Consider the following 21,630-nt stretch of genomic DNA (forward strand, 5'->3'; position numbering starts at 1 on the left):
ACTGCAGAAGGCTAGAGGAAATATGTTCATGATGTGGATGGGTCAGATAGAATGCACCTATTCGAAGTGATGTCTCATCTAGGTTCTTTTTTAAGAGGAAGAAAGAGCTTTCAGAAAGCATTGCATAATAAACTCTATTCCTTAGTCTGAACTCTAGTTATCTGTACCTCTTGTAGATGTACCCTTCAAGTTGTCAATTGTGAGGCTTGTACTCTCACTAGACATTATATTTCCTTGGGTCAAGAAACATGTCTTTGTAGTTTCTTCAGTAGTTTCAGTACAATGATGGTGTTTGCAGATGGTGTTCAATGAATGACACCTGCCTCGCTGGATGTTTCTAGATTTAAGATAATTTGATAAAACAATCTTCAGTTTGGCTTCTATCATTAATATGTATATGCTATGTTCTGAAAAATCTGTAGAAGACAGGTAAGACAAAAGCAGGAGGAGTTATAGTTACTTAGAAATAACAGTGAGAAAGTAAAAAAGGCTTTTCATGATGTCTTGACAAAAATAATAAAGATGATGAGAAAACTAAGGATACCATAATCTTACACTTCCAAAGATTTGTGATTCTCTTGAAAGCACTTTCATAAAGGAAGAACAGGGCAGATAAAAGAATGAATAGAGATTATAAAAGGTACACCAAAGACCATGTAGATACAAAAAAACACAAAGGTTACAAAGAAAGGCAAAAATAACTGTCAAGGATAAAGAAATGTAAAGAAATCTTTTTTTTTTTTTTAAAGAAATCTTATTAACAATAACTTACCAACTTTTACTGGATAAACAAGACACTGAAGAGAATATTGACTAAATATTTACATTTTTTTGTCTGTATATCATGACAGTTTTTTGTTTTTTGGTTGTGTTGTTGTTTTTTTTTTTTTTTTGTTAGTCATGGGGCTTGAACTGACCTGGGCACTGTCCCTCATCTCCTCAGCTCAAGGCTAGTACTCTACTACTTGAGCCACAGAACCACTTCAGGTTTTCGGAGTGTTTTTTGGAGATAGAGTCTCACAGACTTTCCTGCTTGGGCTGGCTTTGAACCATCCTCAGATCTCAGCTTCCTGAGTAGCTAGGATTACAGGCGAGAGCCACCAGTGCCACCGGTGCCAGGCTATGACAGGTTATAACTTGCCTCTGACCAGGTAAAGGAGAGAATGTCCTGGACTCTCTCACACTCTTCTGTTTCTATTGATACTGATGAGTATGACTGCCTTCCCTCCAGATATTCCATCTCCATCATCAAAGAGAGGGAATGTGAAACTCAGGTTTAATGGTATTGCAGTGTTTGCACAACACTCAATGATGCAGAGACTATCAGGCTCCTAGAAAGTTCTAAAAACATCCTAATCTTTGTGGTTAGGTCTGAAATTATTGTCAATAATACCCAGTAATACCAATAATGCTGTAATAACTTATTATAAAGAAGTTCCAAGAAGAATATCCTGAATATAAGATTGATATTAAACCTAGAACTGAAAAAATGCAGAATACACCAAATACAGGGGTGACCTGTGTATCTAAAATGATACTTGAGCTGGTGATCTCCAGTGGCATTCTGGGAGGGGACAAGTTTCTCTTCTGAATCTGTTTGGTTCAGAAATGATGTTCACCTTTCAAATCCAAAGGAGATGAGAGAGAACTAACCCCAAAATGTCAGAATTAGTAAAGTTTTTAAAGTAAGTGAGAAAAAAGATATGATTAATAAGATGTAAAATAAAACTGGGTTAAAGCCTTCAGACATTTTGGCTGTCTCCAAAGAGAAGAGAGGTTCTCCTGAATGAAATCATATTCCTGATGAGAGCAATATTGAAGAGGCAGAGTTGTGATTTAGCAGCCTTTTTCTGCTGAATACATGGACAACTATTTTCAACATCTGGAATGCAGCTCTCCTAATTTTGCAAGACTTTTACATCTCACACTTTGCAGTGAGCTTTTTCCTTTGACAGAACGTTAGATTTGTGCTCTAGTGCTCACTCTGGCAACCAATTGTGGGCATAATGACTGAATGGATCATTAAATCTCTTCTAGTCTCAGTTGCCCCACTGCTAAGATGAGATAATGATACCCATTTTTCCTTATAATAATAATAATAATGATAATTTCTATTTCTAAATGCTCACCATATGTCAGGAACTGGCTGGACCTTTGGCATATATTATCTTTGAGTCTCTCCATCTTGCAAGAGAAAAAAAGATTCTAGTTCATGGTTTTTAGTTGAGAAATGTGAGGCTGGTGTTACTTCAGTAAACTTCCTGAGGTCACATAGCTAACAAGGGCAAAGCCAGGACTAAACCTTCATAGGTATATTCTCAAACCTCCTGATTAGTCCTCCATGGGATTTTGAATGTCCTTTAAGCCGACATGTGAGAAGGTATTTGGAAAATAGCGAACTTCTCTGCAAGTATTTATTATTATTGTCATTATCAACCTAATGGAAATAAATTCATTGACATGCATTTATTGGGTTTTTATAGGTAATTCGTTTTGAGATTTCATTTTGGACAATATATGGAATTAGGAAGTTTCCTTAATGTATTATTACATAATATGCATTATAAGTAATTCTTAAAGATGTCCAAGTAGAAAGGCTTCCATCCTTGGAATCAGGTATCAGGTTTTTTTTTTTTTTTAGATCATTTTTTGGAAAAAAAATAAGCAAATTTACTGACCAAAAGTATGTAAATGTTTTGAAAATAAAAAAATCAATCCCATGTAATCAGTAAAATAAAGCTTTGCTTTAGAAACAGCAAAGACTCCCATGAACCATAAAAGTTGTTAGAAAAACTCCAAAAGAGATCAGAGGAATATATTGCAAGGGTTAGCTTGTCTATGTTGAAAGTTCATGCCCTCACAAAGGCTCCAGATCTACAGTTAAACTTCTCTCATTTGTTTATTTTTAGAATCTATAATGACCAACAGGGTGGCTAAACTTTACTTGAAGAGTTTATTCTTAATTCAGAAGTATGAGACTTCCTGTGTGAAGATGGCTGAGAATTCACGTAACTCTCCTAAAAAGTACCATTTTTTTGGAAAGAATTTTCTCTTAGGGGAAGGAGACTTTCTGTTGCCAAAAAGAAATATCAGGGTAAGGTATCTTCCATTTGCTCCCAGGAAGGAAGCTGAAGGACAGTTTGTCAAGGAGCTAGGTATTCATCATGATGAAACGTGAGCATTCATGATAGACTTGGTTTTTTTTTTTTTTTAAACTGCTAATGCCACAATGAACCCTATCTATAGTTGGTGGGGATGTTCATTAATGTAACCACTATGGAAAACTGTATGGAGGCTCCTCAAGAGACTAAAAGTAGAGCTACTGTCTGATCCTGCAATATGACTCCTGGGCAACTATCTAAGGAATGTAAGCCAACATGTAGTAGATAGACCTGTACTACCCATAGCAGCCACGCTATAGGATCAGCCTTGGTGCCTGTGAACTGATAAACAGATAAAGAAAATGTGACATAAACACAATGGGACATTATTCAGCCATAAAAAGAATTAAATTATGTCGTTTGCAGGAAAATGGAAAGAAGTGGGAGATCATTGTGTTCAACAAAATAAGCCAAATTCAGGAATGTTAATATCATGTTTTCTCTCATATAGAGAATCTAGGCTTAAAACATCATATAAAAGAGGGAATATAAAACAAGAATATAAAAGGGAATTTTGGGGAGGCTAATAGCAGGAGAGAAGAGAGTAAAGGGAATGAGTATTGGGACGTGAATATGATTGAAGTACTTTGTATGCATGTATGAATATAGAATAACAAAACCCATTGAAACTGTAAATAGAGGGTTAAGGAAGTGTAGTAGAGGAGATGGATTTGAGCAAAGCACAGTACATGCCTGGCATGGAGTATCACAATGAAACTTGTTCATGCAATTAGTATGCATTAGTAAGATTGGAAGTCAGTTTGAAGGTTCCTTACAAAAATAAACGTATAACTATCCTCTGATTGTGCTATACCACGCTGGCATATATCTAAAGGAATGTAAGTCAGTCTAGAATAGAGACAGCTGCAATCCCATGCTTATAGCAGTACTATTCACAATAGGCAAAATATGGAATGCACATAGATATCTATCAACTGAATGGGTCAAGCAAATGTTGCATATATCCACAATGGAATAGTATTTGGCTATAAAGAAGATTGAAATATGTCATTTGAAGGGAAATGTATGGAACTAGAGATCATCATGTTCAGCACAATGTGAACTCTCTCACGTCCTCTTGCATATGCAAAATGTAGTCCTTAAGAATAGAGACAGGAAAGAAAAACAGCCAAATGGGGAGAAGATATGAGGGCTGAATATGGTTAATAAACATATATGAAGAAGAACACTGAAATCTGTTGAAATTGTTCCAAGGCTGGATAGAGAGTATAGGAATGTGATCACGAGCATAGATTTGAATGGAGAACTGTGTATACGTCTAAGGAAACATCACACCGAAACCCCTTATACAACTAAGGTGTATTAAATTTAAAATATCTGAATAACAGTGGTTCATGGCCTATAAACCTGGTACTCTGGAGGCAGTGATTGGGAGGACTGTGGTTTTTAGATCATCCTGGGCAAAAAGTCTATGGGATGCATCTGAACAGAAGATGTTGGATATAGTGACCTGTGCCTGGTATCCCAGCTATACTGGGAAGCATAAGTAGCAGGATTGCAGACCAGATCCACCTGTGCAAAAAATTAATGCCACATCTCAAAAAAAAAAAAAAAAAAACCCAAACACACAACGAAACTAGAGTAAAAGGTGTTGGAAGTATGACTTAAGATAGGGCACTTACCTAAGCAAGCATGAAGGCCTGAGTTACACATGCACAAAAGTAACAAAAAGCCTTCTTCTTCTTCTTCCTCTTTGCAGACCCTCAGCTCTTTAGCTCAAGGCTAGCACTCTACCACTTGAGCCACAGTACCACTTCTGGCTATTTCTGCTTATGTGGTGCTGAGGAATCAAACCCAGGGCCTCATGCATGCAAGGCAAGCACTCTACCACTGAGCCACCTTCCCAGACCTTCTGCCAGCTTCTTATTGTTTCTTTTGCTTCCTTCTGAATAAGGCTTTAATCAAAAGGCCTATCTTAGAAAGCAGTGAGGATTAATGGTACTATATATGTACATCTCAGATACGCAACAATCCCGTGTTCAGTCCTCAACCATTTTCCTAAGTGTTTCCGTTACGTTGCTGTTAAAGAGCTTTTAACTCAGCCTCACACTTGCTGGATTTGCTTGCTCAACTGGCTCTCTGCCACTTGAGCCATGCCTCCAGGTTAGATTTTTGCTGGTTATTTTGGAAATGAAGACTTCGCAGATTTTTCTGAAAGGACAGGCTTTGAAACACTATCTTTCAGATCTGAGCCTCTGGAGTAGCTAAGATTACAGGCATGAGCTACTCACACCTGGCTTCTACTTATATGTTTTTTTCTCTTAGAGTGAATTCTTCTGTTGGACTCTGTGAATATCTAGAGTTCAAAAAAATCACTTGCAAGTTCAGAAAATGATGAGGAGTCTGCTTTTCTAGGTTTTACCAAGAATCTTTCTTGGGTGGAATATAGCTTTGGTTTAGGCTTAGTAAGAACTACACAAGTGATATAGTTAAGGGGAAAAAAAGCTATAAAATGCTATATACCATCCCTGTTGTGATGTTTGTTTTGAGTTTTATTCTTTCTTGATGAGGGGACTGAGAAGGTAGTCTAACATTGTCATTAAAGTTCTCTGTGAACAGTCAGCCAGAACCTGCCCAATTTTACTTTCTGGCCAGCTTAAACGTCTAGCTCTCTCTGAGTGAAGTCCTGGGCCCAAGGAAAGTATATTCATGTTGTAATGCTTTTTAACATAACCTTGGCACTTTGGGAGGCAAAAGCCTTATCTTAAGCTCTGGGAACTCAGTTAAGGTTTTAGCCAATGACCCTGAGCTCTGCTCAGGAGTCAGGGGACTACTTTTTGCCAACTGGTTTGAGATCAGTTACTGTAAGCCTATACCATTTTCTTCTGTGTGAAGGCATCTCTAAACTAGCTTTCAGAGAAAATCTACAATTTTTTTCTTTCTTTTTTTATTGTGAAAATACTGTACAGAGGGGTTACAATTACACGAGCAAGGTAATGAGTACATTTCTTATCAAGCATTGTTGCCTCCTCCTTTGTTTCCTCTTACCATCCCTTCCCATCTCCCTCCCCTTCTCCCCCCTCCCCCCCCCCAACCCTCCACCTCCCATGCCAAAGTTGTAAAGTTCGTTTTTCCACATAACGACTTGTACATCTCATTGTTGCACTGGGTCCACCTGTATCCCTATTTAAACAATTTGTTTTTTCCATTCCCCTCCACAAATTATACCAACATCAAATCCAGTGAAAACAGGGGTTATACCATGGGGGAGGGACATACAAAGCAAAAAAGAAATATCTTATAAATATGTTAGAAACAATAGCAAGAAAGAAAAAAACATTTGAGTCCTTATCTTGGGGTTCATTTCACTAACATCAACTTATCTGACTGTTTAATTTTTGGTCTGTATATGAGGCTAAATGTGTGTGTGTGTGTGTGTGTGTGTGTGTGTGTGTGTGTGTGTGTGTATGTGTGTGTGTGACAATCCATGTGTCTCCTCCCTTCCCTCTAGACCCCCTATTCTGGGGATGTTCCTCTAAACTGTTCTTAGCCATTCTTTTGTTAGGGAACTTCCTTCATACAGAACAAGATTAACTTTGAATGGATCATTGTTCTTGGTGAGATAAACAATGGCTGATAAAGCCAAGGGATGACCTATTTCTGATCAGGCAACCAAGGAAAAGTTTATAGCTTTCTACTCTGTACACTTAATCAGTGTTTTTTTTTTTTTTTTTAATGGAACAGTGTTTATTTTCTGGAACTTGACAAATCACCCTGAAAATATGTTATTGAAGTTTTCTTGGCTATAGATCAAAGTCTGCCATAGTGTAGCAGAAGCACTGTGAGAGTCCAGACAATGAGAAAACAGCCAGGGGTGGGAGCTAGCACTTGTAAAGAATTTTGGAGCTAGACTGTAATAGAAAGGTAAAAAAATAAAAAAGCATAGGGAACATTTCTAAAAGAATTTTAAGTGCCTTACATGTAGGACAAATACCCAACCTCCCTAACAATCAAAGATATGCAAATCAACACAACAATGCTATCATTTCCCTGCTATCACGCTGGCAGAAATGTAATTGGTCAGCTAAGGCTGGAATGTTTATGAGGTTGGGGAAATGGACTCGCCATGCCAGGTAAAGCCTTCTGGAGGGCATTTGGCTGACAAGTACTGAACTGCAAAACACGGTCTCCTTGCACACACTTCTCAGTCTAGGTTTACTCAAGTAATGACGTATTTGAATTCTTTTCCAGGTCCCCCAGAAAGTTTTCAAATATGTGATTATTTCTAGCAAATATAATGGGCCTTGCTGCATTTCCTTATCAACTTCAGAGGCCAGAGACGATGACTTTTCTAACACTTGCAAAATCCTACTAACATTTGGTTTCATTAGAATTCCGACCTTGCTCTACATTCACTTTTATTTTTCACACAAATGAAAACATATTGTGTAGTATGTTTGCCAAAGCATGTCACGGGGAGAAAACCAAAAGCAACATTGTGGTTTATCAATAGGGAGTTGGCATAATAAATTATGGTAAATACCTACTATGAAATCCCGTGTAGTCAACAGGATGTCACATGTTGACATGGAAATTATTTAGTGATGCGAAACAGGTTGTTCAACAGGATGATCACATTTATGTAAGTTATATTAATAGAAAGGTGAGAGGTTGTTGATTTAAATCTTAACAGAATGAATTTAGTTCCCTTTCAATTTAACTTCCAACTATGCCACTTACCCGCTTTGTGTGTTTTGGGAAATGTATTTAAATGTTCTTATTCATGGTAAAAATGGGGATAATTATTCCATCCTTTTAAAGGTTACTGGGCAAATCAAGTAATAAAACATTATCAAGCAAAGGGATGGTGTGAAAAGAGATTTGATTTTTGTTTTGTTCATTCTGATTTTCCATTTTCTTGTCATTTGTATGAGTGCAAACAGCTGCATTCCTATGCCCAAGATTCAAAGAGAGAAAGCTAAGTGGGGTTTGAATAGCTGCCATTTATTTCAATGCAGGAAGAGCCCTAGTTTCATATATGTGGAACAGTGTTTTCCTAAGGCTATTTGTTAGAAAATGGCCATACTGAGTCATTGTTTTCTGAAGCCAAGAGAGAAATGACTGGTGCTGATGGGCACTCTGAAATAATATCTCATTCTTGTCATCTTTAGGCAATTTAAGACCAAGTGATTTTGGATAGACCCACAGTTTCCCTCTTGGTTTGGAAGAACAAAGCTTTTGTTATTTATGATCTTTAACAACAGAGCTTTGTCTTGTGCTTAGGACCATACAAATCGCACAGATTTCCTGAAGGCCTAACCCATTTGATGTGGGGAGCAGTTCCAAGTGCTAAGTAGACATTCACAGCTCCAGCCACCTCCAGAGGGCTTGTGTCATCTGCATAGGGAAAGAGCCAAGACTCAACAGGAACACAACAGCCAATCAGAGTTGGGATTCAGTTGTCCAATTGTGCTGAAGTTGGTGGACCTAGCCACTCAAAAGCTCCCAACTCACTTGGAGCCTATATCACTCTAAACATAAGTAATCTTATTTTGCTTTCTATGGCTGAAACAAAAAAGTAAAATGATGGAAATATTTTGAATGGTTTTAGTTTAAAATTTCTAGTCCATGGATAGTTATTTCAAGCATTCTTGTATAGTGTTTTCAATGTTATTGCTACTGTGGAGTAATGGGTCATTGTAGCTTAAGAATTTTAACCAGTGGTTAAAGGATCATCAGAAGAACACAAATCAGGATATCACTGTTTAGCATCACTCTTCTTGTTTCCCTTTCCTATACTAAAACATCTCCTGCCTTGCTACCATTTTACCATATCTTCATGCAATAGATCAAGTCTAAGCTAACTATACATACTTGAAGTTGATTTTGGTTGTAAGTATGGAGATTATAATGCCCAAGGCTGTGCGCTGAGTGCCACCCTATTTCTACAGGGTAACTGGCCTTACAGGAACAGGAAGACAGTGGGCATGAATGCGTAGATTTCTAGGCCCTATTTTAAATCCAAGGGATCAGCATCCTATAGTGGGAGCCAGAAATCTACTATGTTTAACAAGTCTTTTGGGTAATTCTTATGCTTATGAAGTTCAAGGGCAGCTGTGATGTTTTATAAATCATACACATTTTAGGTGTAGCCTGTTTTCCTTTCACTGTTCTGATTTCTGTGTTTCAATTCTCATGAAGTATAGATGATTGACTGAAAGACTGAATACAAAAATAAATAACAAAAAACCCCCCAAAATCCTATGGAATGTGAGTTGTGGAACAATCCATGTTTCTTCTAGTAAGGAATGTGTCTCTAGACCCAAAGTGCTTTTGAGGCAGTCTATGGATTTTTTACTTCTTATGTGGGGGGATTAAATAGATAACCACGGTTGCTTGAGCGGCCTGCATTCAGGATGTAGAGATCAGTGAGAGAGAGACCAGAAAGACTTTAATGGCAGGCCTCAACATGACATTCTTGCCGGTCCAGGGTGTAAATTTAGGTCTGATCCACCCCTAATGGGAGAGGTGGGACGTGCAGGTGTGATTCTTACACTCAAAAACCCTGCCTGCCTTCCGAATGTCTTCACTGTCATGCTCCATGGAGTCCGAGATGTTCACTGGTGGCTCTTAGTTCTCAGTTTTATTTCTAGAAAGGCTTTATTGAGATGAAATCTCACATGGAGGGCAGCAGGAACTTTTAATATATTTTTATCAACTAGCTTATTCTGCTGCTTTGGAGAGGGCACACAAAACAATTCATTTGTTGAGAGAAGAGAATAACCTCTGTTTGTGAAACCCATTGATGGAGGAGGCTGGGGATTGTATTTTGGAGGTTACGGTTGCAGGTGTGGGGAGGGGGTGGAGCTGTGAATAGCACTAGTGAGAAAGGAAGTAAATACAAATCAGCAATTAAAGAGAGGCTTATTTTGGATTAAGGTTCTTAAAGGTTAAGCCCAAGATTTGGCCACCTCATTGGTTTGGGTGATGGTGATCATGGCAATGAACAACAGAACAAAAGGTTCACATTATAAGCCAGGAAGCAGACAGAGACAGGATAGGACTGGGTCCTACAATCCTCTTTGGGAGCACTCAAGATATGTCTTTAGGCCTTCTTAAAAGCTCATAGCCTCTACTAGTATTGCCACCTTAAAGACCAAACCTAGACCTGTAGGTGACACTGACTTACACCATAACAGCTATTATCTGCAACATGTATTTCTTGAAATTAACTATCCCCCACCATCTTCCTCCTCTTCAATGAATGACTAGTGCTGAGTGATTGTCTCTTTAGTCACAGGACTAGACAGTGATGATGATGCAGGTGGTGGCAGCTCAGTGACATAAGTCTCTCTGAAAGGGAGACATTTGGGGAAGAGAAAGATAGCTACTTATTTCTGAGTCCTCGATACCCACACCCCTGTTCTTTTACTAGGATAAGTACAATGAATGAGATTGAGCTCAACAACTTGCCAGATCTCACACCAAGCTTTCAATTATGTGATTATTCTCAGCAAATAGAGTGAGCCTTGCTGTATTTCTTTACCAACTTGAGAAAGATTCGAAATGAATTTTCTAACTAACAAATAATTTGTCTGCAAGTCTATTAAGTGTTAAAGTTTAATTTCATTGTAATTCTGGCTTGCCCTATGTTTACTTGGAAATGAATATTTTTTTCTAAACTAGAAATATCTCCCAATTTTTCCAATGCTTATTTGTTTGTCTTTTCAGTGCTAATTTATGTGGTCAGTTGTACTAGTTCATTAATTTGCTCAGCAGGGATCAGCCTCCCTCAATAGAGAAAAGATGGCAGACCAGGGCTCATGTAAAGGAGCTCATTGTCCTTGGTCTTGCTGGTGCATGATGGGGAAGGGCTGCATTTGCAGAAGCATTGGTTCTGTGAGAGCATGTGCTTTGTTAAAACATGAAAACAGCCAGGTACTAGTGGCTCACACCTGTAATCCTAGCTACTCAGGAGGCAGAGATCTGAAGAGCACGGTTCAAAGACAGCCCGGGCAGGAAAGTCCAACAGACTCTTATCTCCAATAAAAATCACCAGAAAAGTGGAAGTGGTTCAAGTGATAGAGCACTAACTAGCCTTGAGCTGAAGAGCTGAGGGATAGCACCTAGGCCCAGAGTTCAAGCCCCATGACCGACAAAAAAAAAAAAAAAAAAAGAAAACAGGTAGATGTATCTGTCGGGTGTTTGTGTGGGAGAAAAGAGACTTCTCAGGAGAGAATGAAGTAAAAGTCCATATTCCTTCCTGAGAGAACAGACTTCATTCCTTTAGCTCCTTTACTAGGCAAACTGTCCTTTTCTTTTTCCTTTCTTCATAAGTACATCTAAGCAGTTCATACTCTCCTGCTCTGAGAAATCCCTCATCAGTGGGAGGAAAAGCAATAATTAGCTTCAACATTCTCTTATATTCAAAGTGGAAATCCAGCACGCATTCCGGACGTGGTTCATGTACTTTGGATTATCAGCACAGCTGCTCTGGATAGGTAACCCTTCTATTTTCCTCTTCAGATCTTTTTTGGTTATGAGACCATGAATGAAGATTAATGACTTCTATTATTTTTTCCTCATGCACGAATCGTTAACTAGCCTGAACTTTGTACCTACTATCTTATGAATCATGTCAGCTACAATTACCTTTGGTGTTGCATCCTAGGTAACCTCCCTACATACCATTCTAAGTATGGGGCAGGGTCAAGTGTCAACCTGATAACCAGGGAGAAGCCTGGACCTATCTACCTCATTGGTCTATCACTGTAAGGGCTTCCAGACAAAAAATCTTACATAAATATTACTTGAAATGTAGTTAGTATACAGGGGTAGAGGATGCACATCATCACATCAAAACTTTCCTTTCCTTCTGGATATTGAGTACATTTATTGCAATGAACTTAATATGAATAGCAATAACATAATAGCTTTCTTTTAATGAAGATTCATCAAATGAGTCTTCTACTGAATTAGGTCCAGACTAGTCATGTTTTTGCTCCTTTAATCTGTACCCAAGCTCAATGAGATAGTTACCATGACAGTATAGAAGGAGACTGAGGTAAAGAACAGTTAGGTAATTTGCTTAAAATTCCACAAAGGTCAGAGTGGGTTTGAATCTAGACAATATACTGTAGAGTTTTTTTTTCCCACCTCATCTGCCATGATGTAATGTTTTACACACTTCCGGAAGCAAAAATTCAGTTTTTGCAACCCATATTAGTAATGCTTCCCTCTCCCAATTTTTCTTTTATGAAATATAAGTAATTGTTGGTTTTTATGTATGTATGATGCTTTTAGAGAATAGACAAAGAATAAGACAATGAAGAAACCCTGATCCTTCTCTATGACTCCTCTTATCTGGAAGAAGAGCGGCTATGAGTGCGAAGGTGTATAGTTTACATTAAGTTTAAGTATAACATAACTTTAGAATTTTGTTCAATGAATCCTCTATGATTTTGCATGCTCATGTTGTTATGAAAGACCTAATTACAGAACAACCACAGGACTGGGAATATGGCTAAGTGGTACTGTGCTTTCCTAGCATGCATGAGGTCCTGAGATGAATCCCTACAATTAAAAAAAATAGAAGAAGAAAAAAGAAAAGAAATAGAACCAAACCACACCAACAAACAAAACAATAAAAGAAAAACATCATCCAAAAATTTCCCTCCATGTGCCAAGAGCAAATTTGTTTTGATGCCTAAATGCCCACACAAATTGTTTTATTATCTGAACAAAACCCTATAAGCTTTGTCCCTACTAAGTGGCCACAGACCTGTATCTCTTGTACCCATGCTTTTCAATTTAAACGAAAACGTTTTTGTGAAGTTGAGTCAGGCTTTTTGCATTGACATTTTTCTAAGTAATTGTTTTATTTTCATTTCATATCACAAAGAGCTGGCTCACAGAATCAGCATCAGGACTGTCAACTGGTTCTATCAGAACCATTTGGGGTCTAGAGTCTCTTTTATAGTCAAAATTAATTAACCTTTATTCTTTTACTTTTTCATCTTTAAATAGTTATACAAAAAGTTTTGTTAGAGCTGGGAAGGTAGCTCAGTGGTAGAGTGCTTGACTTACATGCATGAGGCCCTGGGTTTGATTCCTCAGCACCACATAAGCAAAAAGAAAAAAGCCGGAAGTGGCGCTGTGGCCCAAGTGGTAGAGCGCTAGCCTTAAGCTGAAGAGCTGAGGGACAGTGCCCAGGCCCAGAGTTCAGGCCCCACAACCGGACCCCCCCCCCCAAAAAAAAAAAGTTTTGTTAGTTTATAAGTACAATGTATTCTTGATCAATGCACTAGAAAGGGTTAGCATTGTGAGGATAATAGGACAGTTTATCCATATCACCAGGAGTGGAGCAAATGCCCTAACAACAATTGGCTTGTTGCATGAACATGGTATATCTGAAAATATCCTATAGGTTTCTCATGAGTGATTTCTTTGATCCCTAAACTATAAGGTCATACAAATTAGCTCATTGGCCTAGATATAATTCTTGTCCCTTGTTTGGGGACACTTGTAGTTAATCATAATTGCTCTGACTTTTGAAGTTTGCTGATAGTTCTTGGTACACAAAAGGATTTACATTTCTGTGTTACTTTTCTGTTATCAGAATCATCTTAATTCATTTCTGTTGAGCTGTGATCAAGGAAATGTGGGTAAGAACTGAACTCAGATGTTTGAATGACCTTTGGACGCTATGAACTTATTAGACAGTGCCTAATACAATAGTCAACACATATTAATTGAAGGTGATGACAAGAGATAGTCTCTCCAGCCAGAACCTACTGATAGTGACTCTGGTCAACTGAGAATGTTGTTTGCTGTAGCAGATTCTTACATGTTCTATTAATAATTTCTTTTAGTAAAAGAACATAATAATATTGATATGTGTATTTTTATACATGGTTTTCTTTTCTTTTTTCTTCTTTTTTTATTTTTTTGTTGGTTGTGGGGATTGAATTCTGGGCTTGGGCGCTATCCTTATGCTCTTCAGCTCAAGGCAAGCACTCTACTACTTGAACCACAGTGCCACATCCGGTTTTCTAGTGGTTTATTGGAGATAAAAGTCTTATGGACTTTCCGGCCCGGGCTGGCTTTGAATCGTGATCCTCAGATCTCAGCCTCCTGAGTAGCTAGAATTATAGGCCTGAGCCACTGGCACCTGGCTTACATGGCTTTCTTTTCAATAGAGTCTGGGAGAATGTAAGCAGCACAATAGGATCAAGTTGGATCAGACTTCATACTAAGATAGCTCTTTCCTTGTTTCAATATGAATCTCCTCACCAAGCCATAATACCAGTTACTAAATATTTAAATTCCCAGAAAAATAATAATTTGCACCTACTATGTCTCAGGTTCTTGTGACAATTGCGGTTCTAGGATAGGAATGTAACACAGTCTTTCAATAAGCTCTCATTTTGAATGTGTTTTGGAGTGACATTACTAAACACTTGAGTGGCTTGAAGATGATTTGAACAAAACTTCAAGAGTTCCAAAGGGTCAGGGAGCCTTGGATTTATTGATAACTTACTCCGTGAGGTTTTCTTTAAGGTTATAGACAGGTGAATATTTTCAATGGGAAATTTCTGGTCAAAAATATATGTGAAATGACTTACATGCCTCAGTTTAGAATATCTATGGTCTTGTGAGATGAAGATTTTGTTTGCGTGTGTTCCATGTTCCAACATTGCTTGAACTCAGGGCTTAGGTACTATCCCTTGCATTGATGCTCAGATCTATCATTCTCCCACATCTCCAGTTTCAGATTTTTGATGATGGTTAATTTCAAATTGTGATCCTCAAATCTCAGCCTCTCCAGGAGCTAGGGTCATAAGCATGAACCACCAGTGCCCAGGTGAAAATGGAAATTTGAACATGAGACATCAAAGGAAGTTTTGTGTGGCTTTATCAAAGAGGTGAAAAGCAGGGAGGTGGTGTTAGATTCAGGGGCATGAGCCCTTATTTTAAAAGCTTTTTCCCTATTTCAGACAGAATAGTCCACTATTTGTGAGTAAAGTGAATGACAAAGCTACCAACCTGGCCTTCTGGGAAGTTTGCATTCTCAAATTGTCAACATAGGCAGCACACTGTCAAATAAACAAAAGTTTAGTTAAATAAAAAGCTCTTTAAACAGAGAAGGAATATTCTTTCCTGGTCAGTGACAAATTGGACAACTTAAAAGCACAAACCCTGGGAGGAAACTGCCAATGGATTATTTTTCCTATTCTCTGCGTACGGTTGTGTTTTTTCTTCCTGGTGTCAAATCTCAAGTTGAGGTCAGCCAATTATCTACAGCAAACACAAAGTGCATGGATGTGTCTTCTGTTGCTGTTGTTTATATTTTATCATTTAAACGGTGAGCTTTTCTTTTTTCTGAGTTTTCCTTTGGGAGCTTGCAAATCCCTATAATGCAAACTGAATATTGTATAACTTCTCTGGTCACATTGGAAATAAGCTTGATGTAACTATTTAAAATTCATTGTGAGGATTGTTTTGGTTGTTGCTAATGTGACACTTTCCACAAGATTTATTGAAAATACAAGTTCTCCACAAATGTTCTGAGAATTTGTAAGGATTGATCATTAGTTAATGAATATTAAGTACCTCTGGATTATTTGTATGTCAGAGATATTAGTATACATTTACGTTTTTATTTATTTAATTTTATTTAAAACATGAATTACTTATTTCAAGAATTTTCCATTTAATATTTTTGGTCCTGTTTGATTCCCCCACCTCTATGGTAATTTCCATCTAAAAATAGGGCTTTTAATAACTATGAATTTAGAAGTACGGAAAACAAGTAGCTAGTATAATGAACACTTAAAAATGCAATGAGAAGTAGAACCTAAGCTCTGGAGGCACTGTCCATGCTCCTGATTCTGAAAATGTCCTCCCCATCCCGCCCAGCACGGAACATCTTCCACAGCCTGAGAGCCAGGAGCAGGAGAGCTGAGCCATAGCTTACTTTCCATTTTACTCTCTGAGCAGTAATTTCCTCTCAATCACAGAAAACACAGAACCGTGCTCCTGAGCCCCTAGCCCTTTCCTCCCCGTCAGCCCCATCTTCTCTCATGTCGGTGAGGCCATGAAAAGTCTGTCCATCTGGAAAAATAGCTCTAACATTGTTCTGGAAAATTATTTCTCTCCACCAATAATCATTTTAATTTAAAGTTTATTTCAAGGACATTAAGCCTTCCTCTGCTGAAACTGCATTTCTGTGCCTAGAAAAGCACAGAATAAGGTAAAATGCAACCGAATCCTATTTAGTTGTTCAAGCAATTCAGTGCATATTATTTTCATTTGGTATTACTCTTACTGAAAATCAAAAGGAAGATAAAAATTACCTCAGACTTTTGCTGCTGGGTTGCCCTGTGTTTTTCTCGGGCCCTTTAAGGCTGGCAGCCTTGGGATCCTGCTCCTTCAGTTAAGTCTTTTTTTTTTTTTTTTGCCAGATCATCTGTCTTTCTTCTTTCAGACAATGAAACTGTGATTTTTCTCTGGCCTTACGAGGCAAAGTGAGCGTAGATAAGCAGATTATTTGTGGAATATCTCATCTGCCTTGCTCCAGTGCAACTGAGAGAACCCTTTAGCTTTCCAGAGCCAGTTCGACTAGTTATGAGAAGCTGACTGATTGGCTGGATCTGCGCTCAGTCTCATAGATTATAGCCCTGCGGTCGGCAAGCACGAGTCCTATAGTTGCTGTAGTGCAGAGGCCTGCCAGTGCCTGCCTTAATGCATATGTAGTTGTCATTGAGTTCTAGCACGGCCTTGGATGTTTCTGTCTTAAATAGCTGACATTGCATCTTCAAGACTGTGTGAGTAACCCTGACTTTTTTTTTTGTCTGTTTATAAAGCTCAGTGAATTAATTCCATGCCCAGAGAAGGAGCGATTGTAAGAAGAAAATACTAAACTAGCAGGTAATTCCTTTGCAAGGTGCTATTACTGCTGGTATCAAGTTCAACTCGGATCTGAAAGTATCTAGGACCTGGCACGGTTATTATTATTATTAATTTTTTTTTTTTTACCATGAATCACAGTCAAGTTGCATTTTGAAGGAGGCTGTTCGATGTATTTGTTAGCCCTGCCTGTTTTATGGGGTTTATGAAAGTCCAACATGAGCAGGCTGAAGCAGCATGTTGATGTGTAAAGGCAGTGACTTAGAGAAGACTGGAGTCAGGCAGGTTTCAAGGTTTTCCCCACCTCCCCCATGGCCCAAAGCTGAGCGTGAGCAGGAAAGCATAATAAATCCTTTGGGCATACAGGTACACCACAGTTAGAACCCAGAGAGGAGAGGCATGTGAGATGATGACAGCAGTCCTTTTCTTCTGGGTAATCTGAAGCGAATTTAAGACACACACTATGAATAACTAGAACCGTTTTATATGTACATAAATACTCTTCAGTGGTTCTGTTTATGTGGTACAGAGCTGAATGGGAAACCACGAGCCTGTTTTCCAAAGCCTTAGAGAAGCACACCAAACACACACAGAGACAGCTGTAACAGAAGAAGGTTTGTGGCTTGGAATTTGTGATTAGAACAGATCAAATGATCCCGGGATGCCATTGTTAGGTTTGTAGAATTGCTGGGGGTAAATTCTGTTGGTAACAGGGTTTAGGATAAAGCTGGAGCAGATTGAAATGAGGAACTAGGGGAAAAATAAATCAGCATTTTTACAGTGCTCTATTATGGTCTATACTGGTGTATAGAATTAGTACTAGTATTAGGCTGGTAAGTGAAAAGCAGCTCATGTTTTACCTTTCAATCATTGTTGGTCTCTTCTAGCCTATCATTAAAAAATATAATAGGGCTTTTACCTATATAATTAGTACTGAGACATCATCTTCCCAAATAATTTACATATGCTTTTTCTATTAAACATAAAGCTGTTTGCTACAATTTTATATTGTCGTTTTGAGGTTACTTTTCACCAAATGTTTCCTCATTATATCTGTAGATTCAAATGTATATATTTATGTTCTGGATAAGATTCAAGCATAAATCATTTGAGCACCTTTTCAATTCATAAGTTTCGGTGGCAAACATAAACTTCTAGTACAATTATGGTTAGCTGGTAATTCCTATAAAATAATAGAGATTCAAAACAGTTTATTTTAAATTTCACCTATTTAAATGACTGGTGTGATTGAGAGTATAAGAGAAGAAATATTAGTTGTGCTTCTGCAATTTTTAAATTTTAGCTAACACTAGGAATGCAGAAGTTTATTATTAAAATATTTGCACGTTCCAAAACATGACCACTTTTAGAGCATACCAGGACTTCCTAACAATAAAAAGAAATAATCAGCATAGAATTCTTTCTGTCTTAACCAAATATATGTAATTTTTTTTACTTTATGGAAAATTTACTTTACTTTTTATTTACTTTATGGAGAATTAGTGTAAGTTCCTCTATTGAGCAAGTTCATTATAGAGTTTCTGTAGTTGTAGAGGCTAGCAGGAACTGTTGACTCATTCTGAATTACTCATTTCTACCTGACTGTATTAGTGGAAGAAAACAACACAGTGTCACCTGTCAGGTGTTTGGGACCATCAAATAGCAGGAAACGTGGGATGGAAGCTGTCTTGACTCGGCTGGCTCTTGACTTTAGCTCAGCTCCCTTTTTCTTTGTAAAGTCTAAGCAGTTATCTTAATGAACCTTCAACCCTCCTCTCTCCTCCTTTTTCTATGTCTATTCTTTACATTGTCTAGGTTGAGCTCTTGCTAAGATAAATAGAATATAATTACTGGTGCTTAATTATTAAATGTTCATTGGCAATCTATACAATTCAGATGGTGTCTAAAATGGGCTCAAGGAGGGGCTGGTTGCTACTCTAAAGGTGTTATTTCTCTAAGACCTTTCTACCTTCAGTTATTTTGGAAATGTCAGGCCTACATCTTTTTCTTGTGAATGGACAGGACACTAAGCAAAAAGAGTCCTGGAGAAACAGATGTTCAGTAGATAGCAGTGGGTTGTATGACAAAGAAAATATTCACAAGAAACAGTAGTCAGTTTTTCTTCTGTTTCTTCTTCTTTCTAAAGCTATTTTTGTCTGGCTGTGTAAGTTCTTTTGCAGATAAGCTTCAGTTAAAGGATGCATCTCTGCCATAGACAGATGGTTTTGACATAAGATGTATCCAAGAAGGAATGTATTGCCTCATGAACTAGCTAAGTGTTCATGAATCCACACTGCCATTTGCAAACTCTTTTTTTTTTATTATTACGTCCTCCTTTACTTTCCCCCTACCATCACTTCCCTCCCCGCCGCCCCAACTTGTCCTGCCCCCCCAACATTGTAATGTTTGTTTTCAATATAGTCTCCCGTATATGTCATCGTCACAATGGGTCAGCCTGCATCCCCATTTAACTGTTCCGCAATATCCCTTCCCCTCCCCAAATTACAAAAATGTGTATACAAGGTGCAGAACACTGGCATCAAATCCCATAAAAACAGGGGTTATATCACGGGGGAAGAACCTACAATAGAAACAAAAGAATCACATAGTGCATGTAAGTACATTTAAAAACACTAGCCAGAAAAAAGAAAACAAAAACAAAAAACCCTTGTGTCCCTGTCTTGGGGTACATTCTGCTTAACATTATCTTATGTGGTCGTATGTACATGGCCTTTGACCTTCTCTGCTTATCCTAGACATGTACTAGTCACTGCAAACAAGGGAAACCATGCAAACTCTTATTACTGCGTACTTGTGCAATGATGTAAGTCCAAATTGAAGACAATTATTTCTTGATAGAATTATGTTTTCTGATTTTATTTAAATTTTTAAATTTTATTTTTGGAAAAAACTTGTTCTTCCCGAAGACATTTTTCCTGTTTATATAGGGGGCTAGTCTGCTTAATCTTGCTGGAGAATTTGATTATTTGTAGTTGACGTTTTCAAAATAGTTGCTGTTTCACTTGGAACATGTTTTAAAGGAAGCCGAGCTGTCTAAATGCAAACATTGTCCTCCTTCTTAAAGGAGTAACACACCACAAGGAGTTAAAGGCAGAGTCTTAAAAGCAGCTTTGTGTCATTCCCTTCTTTTGGAGTAAGACACTGCCCACTGGCATAGGAGGAGCTATCATTTAATGAATCAATTATCCCATCTTAATTATATAATGTCAGCAGGTGATATCATATTCTATTATGTAGATCACCAGCCAAAATTGTGTTCCTGTGATTTCCAGAAGCAGAATGTCTTACTGAATTAATCTTGACATTAATGGGATTATGTTCAGGTCATGAAATATTTCTAAGCCTTTAGTCTTGTCTATAAATGGAAAATAATGGTAAATATTCTGGTATTTGGCTGGATCATTCTTGCAATGAGAAAGTCATTGCGAGAGGACTTTGTAGTATGAAATTTATAATGTGCTGCACAACTCCATGGGATTATTATTACAGCATCTCACTGACCCAGGGTTAGCATTCTAACACCAGTTACTTCTAAAAACATTCCCACATGTGAGGAACACTTTCAGAGCTAAGAAAGAAAGCCTCCATTGTTCTTGATTATTAAAAATGCCAATAGCTTTACTGTGATAAGTAAATGTGGTATTTATGAGCAAACATTTAGTTAACTTTTATTTGCGATATAAATGTCACCTAATTGCAACTATCTCAACGTTTTAATAAAAAGCATTTCTCACTTATCAACTTTTAAAATGGAAAATATCAGGTACATATTTTATTGGCCAGTTTGATTAACTTTCTAAGTTATATGTACTTTTTTCAAATAGGATGGTGGTTTAGCTTGTGCTGTAATTTTCCTTGCATGTAGATAAAGCATGAAGCCAATCTAGATCCCTTGCAGATGACATTTACATTTAAAACTGGTAATGATGCAGTTTTAGAGGACCACATTCCCTCATGGCATAAAAGAAGTTGGAAAACTTAGGCTGACAGATATCCTTGCATTTTTATTCTGTCTTGACGCTGTTCACTAAATTTCACTGGTGTAATAATCCTGTAGATTTTAATATGTTTAGCACTACAGCTGGAACATTATACTCTTCTAGATTTTAAGATACTGTGTATCCTTAGGTCTTTCCATCCCACAAATAAAATGGCCAAATGACTTTCTAAATGATTTAGAAAGTTTGTTCAGCAGTTTTGAAAACCCAGTGTCTGATCCTTCTTTGGAAGATTACCATGCTTTTTGGAATATTGGCCACAGCTGTGTCCTAGATTTCAGTTCTTTGAGTTTGCTGCTGTGTTTGGTGGTTTCTTAACCACCAAATAGTACTGGGTACTATTTCACCTGGAAAACATTTTAAAAATAGACAAAGACATAGAGGAAGAACCATAAATGAGATATATAAAATGGAATGGATCTTTGCTCACCATTAGTCTACCTAGTGGTTTATTAAAGAACTTTCTAGAAATGTAAGAATTTCATTTATAGTACTGTTTGAAAACTGTATCTGGTGCCAGTTTATATATCCTATCTGTCTGTCTGTCTATCTATCTATCTATCTAAATTGTAGGGCTTGAA

General features: G+C 37.7%; 1 protein-coding gene across 1 annotated transcript in view; it reads left to right on the forward strand.

Moving 5' to 3' along the window:
• The window catches only part of Pde4d (phosphodiesterase 4D), a 1,402,687-nt gene that overhangs the window by 21,290 nt on the left and 1,359,767 nt on the right, over nucleotides 1-21,630 (forward strand). The window lies entirely within an intron of this gene.

This window comes from Dipodomys spectabilis, unplaced genomic scaffold (genome assembly GCF_019054845.1).
Source record: "Dipodomys spectabilis isolate Male_0828 unplaced genomic scaffold, ASM1905484v1 ptg000140l, whole genome shotgun sequence".
Taxonomy (NCBI): Eukaryota; Metazoa; Chordata; class Mammalia; order Rodentia; family Heteromyidae; genus Dipodomys; species Dipodomys spectabilis.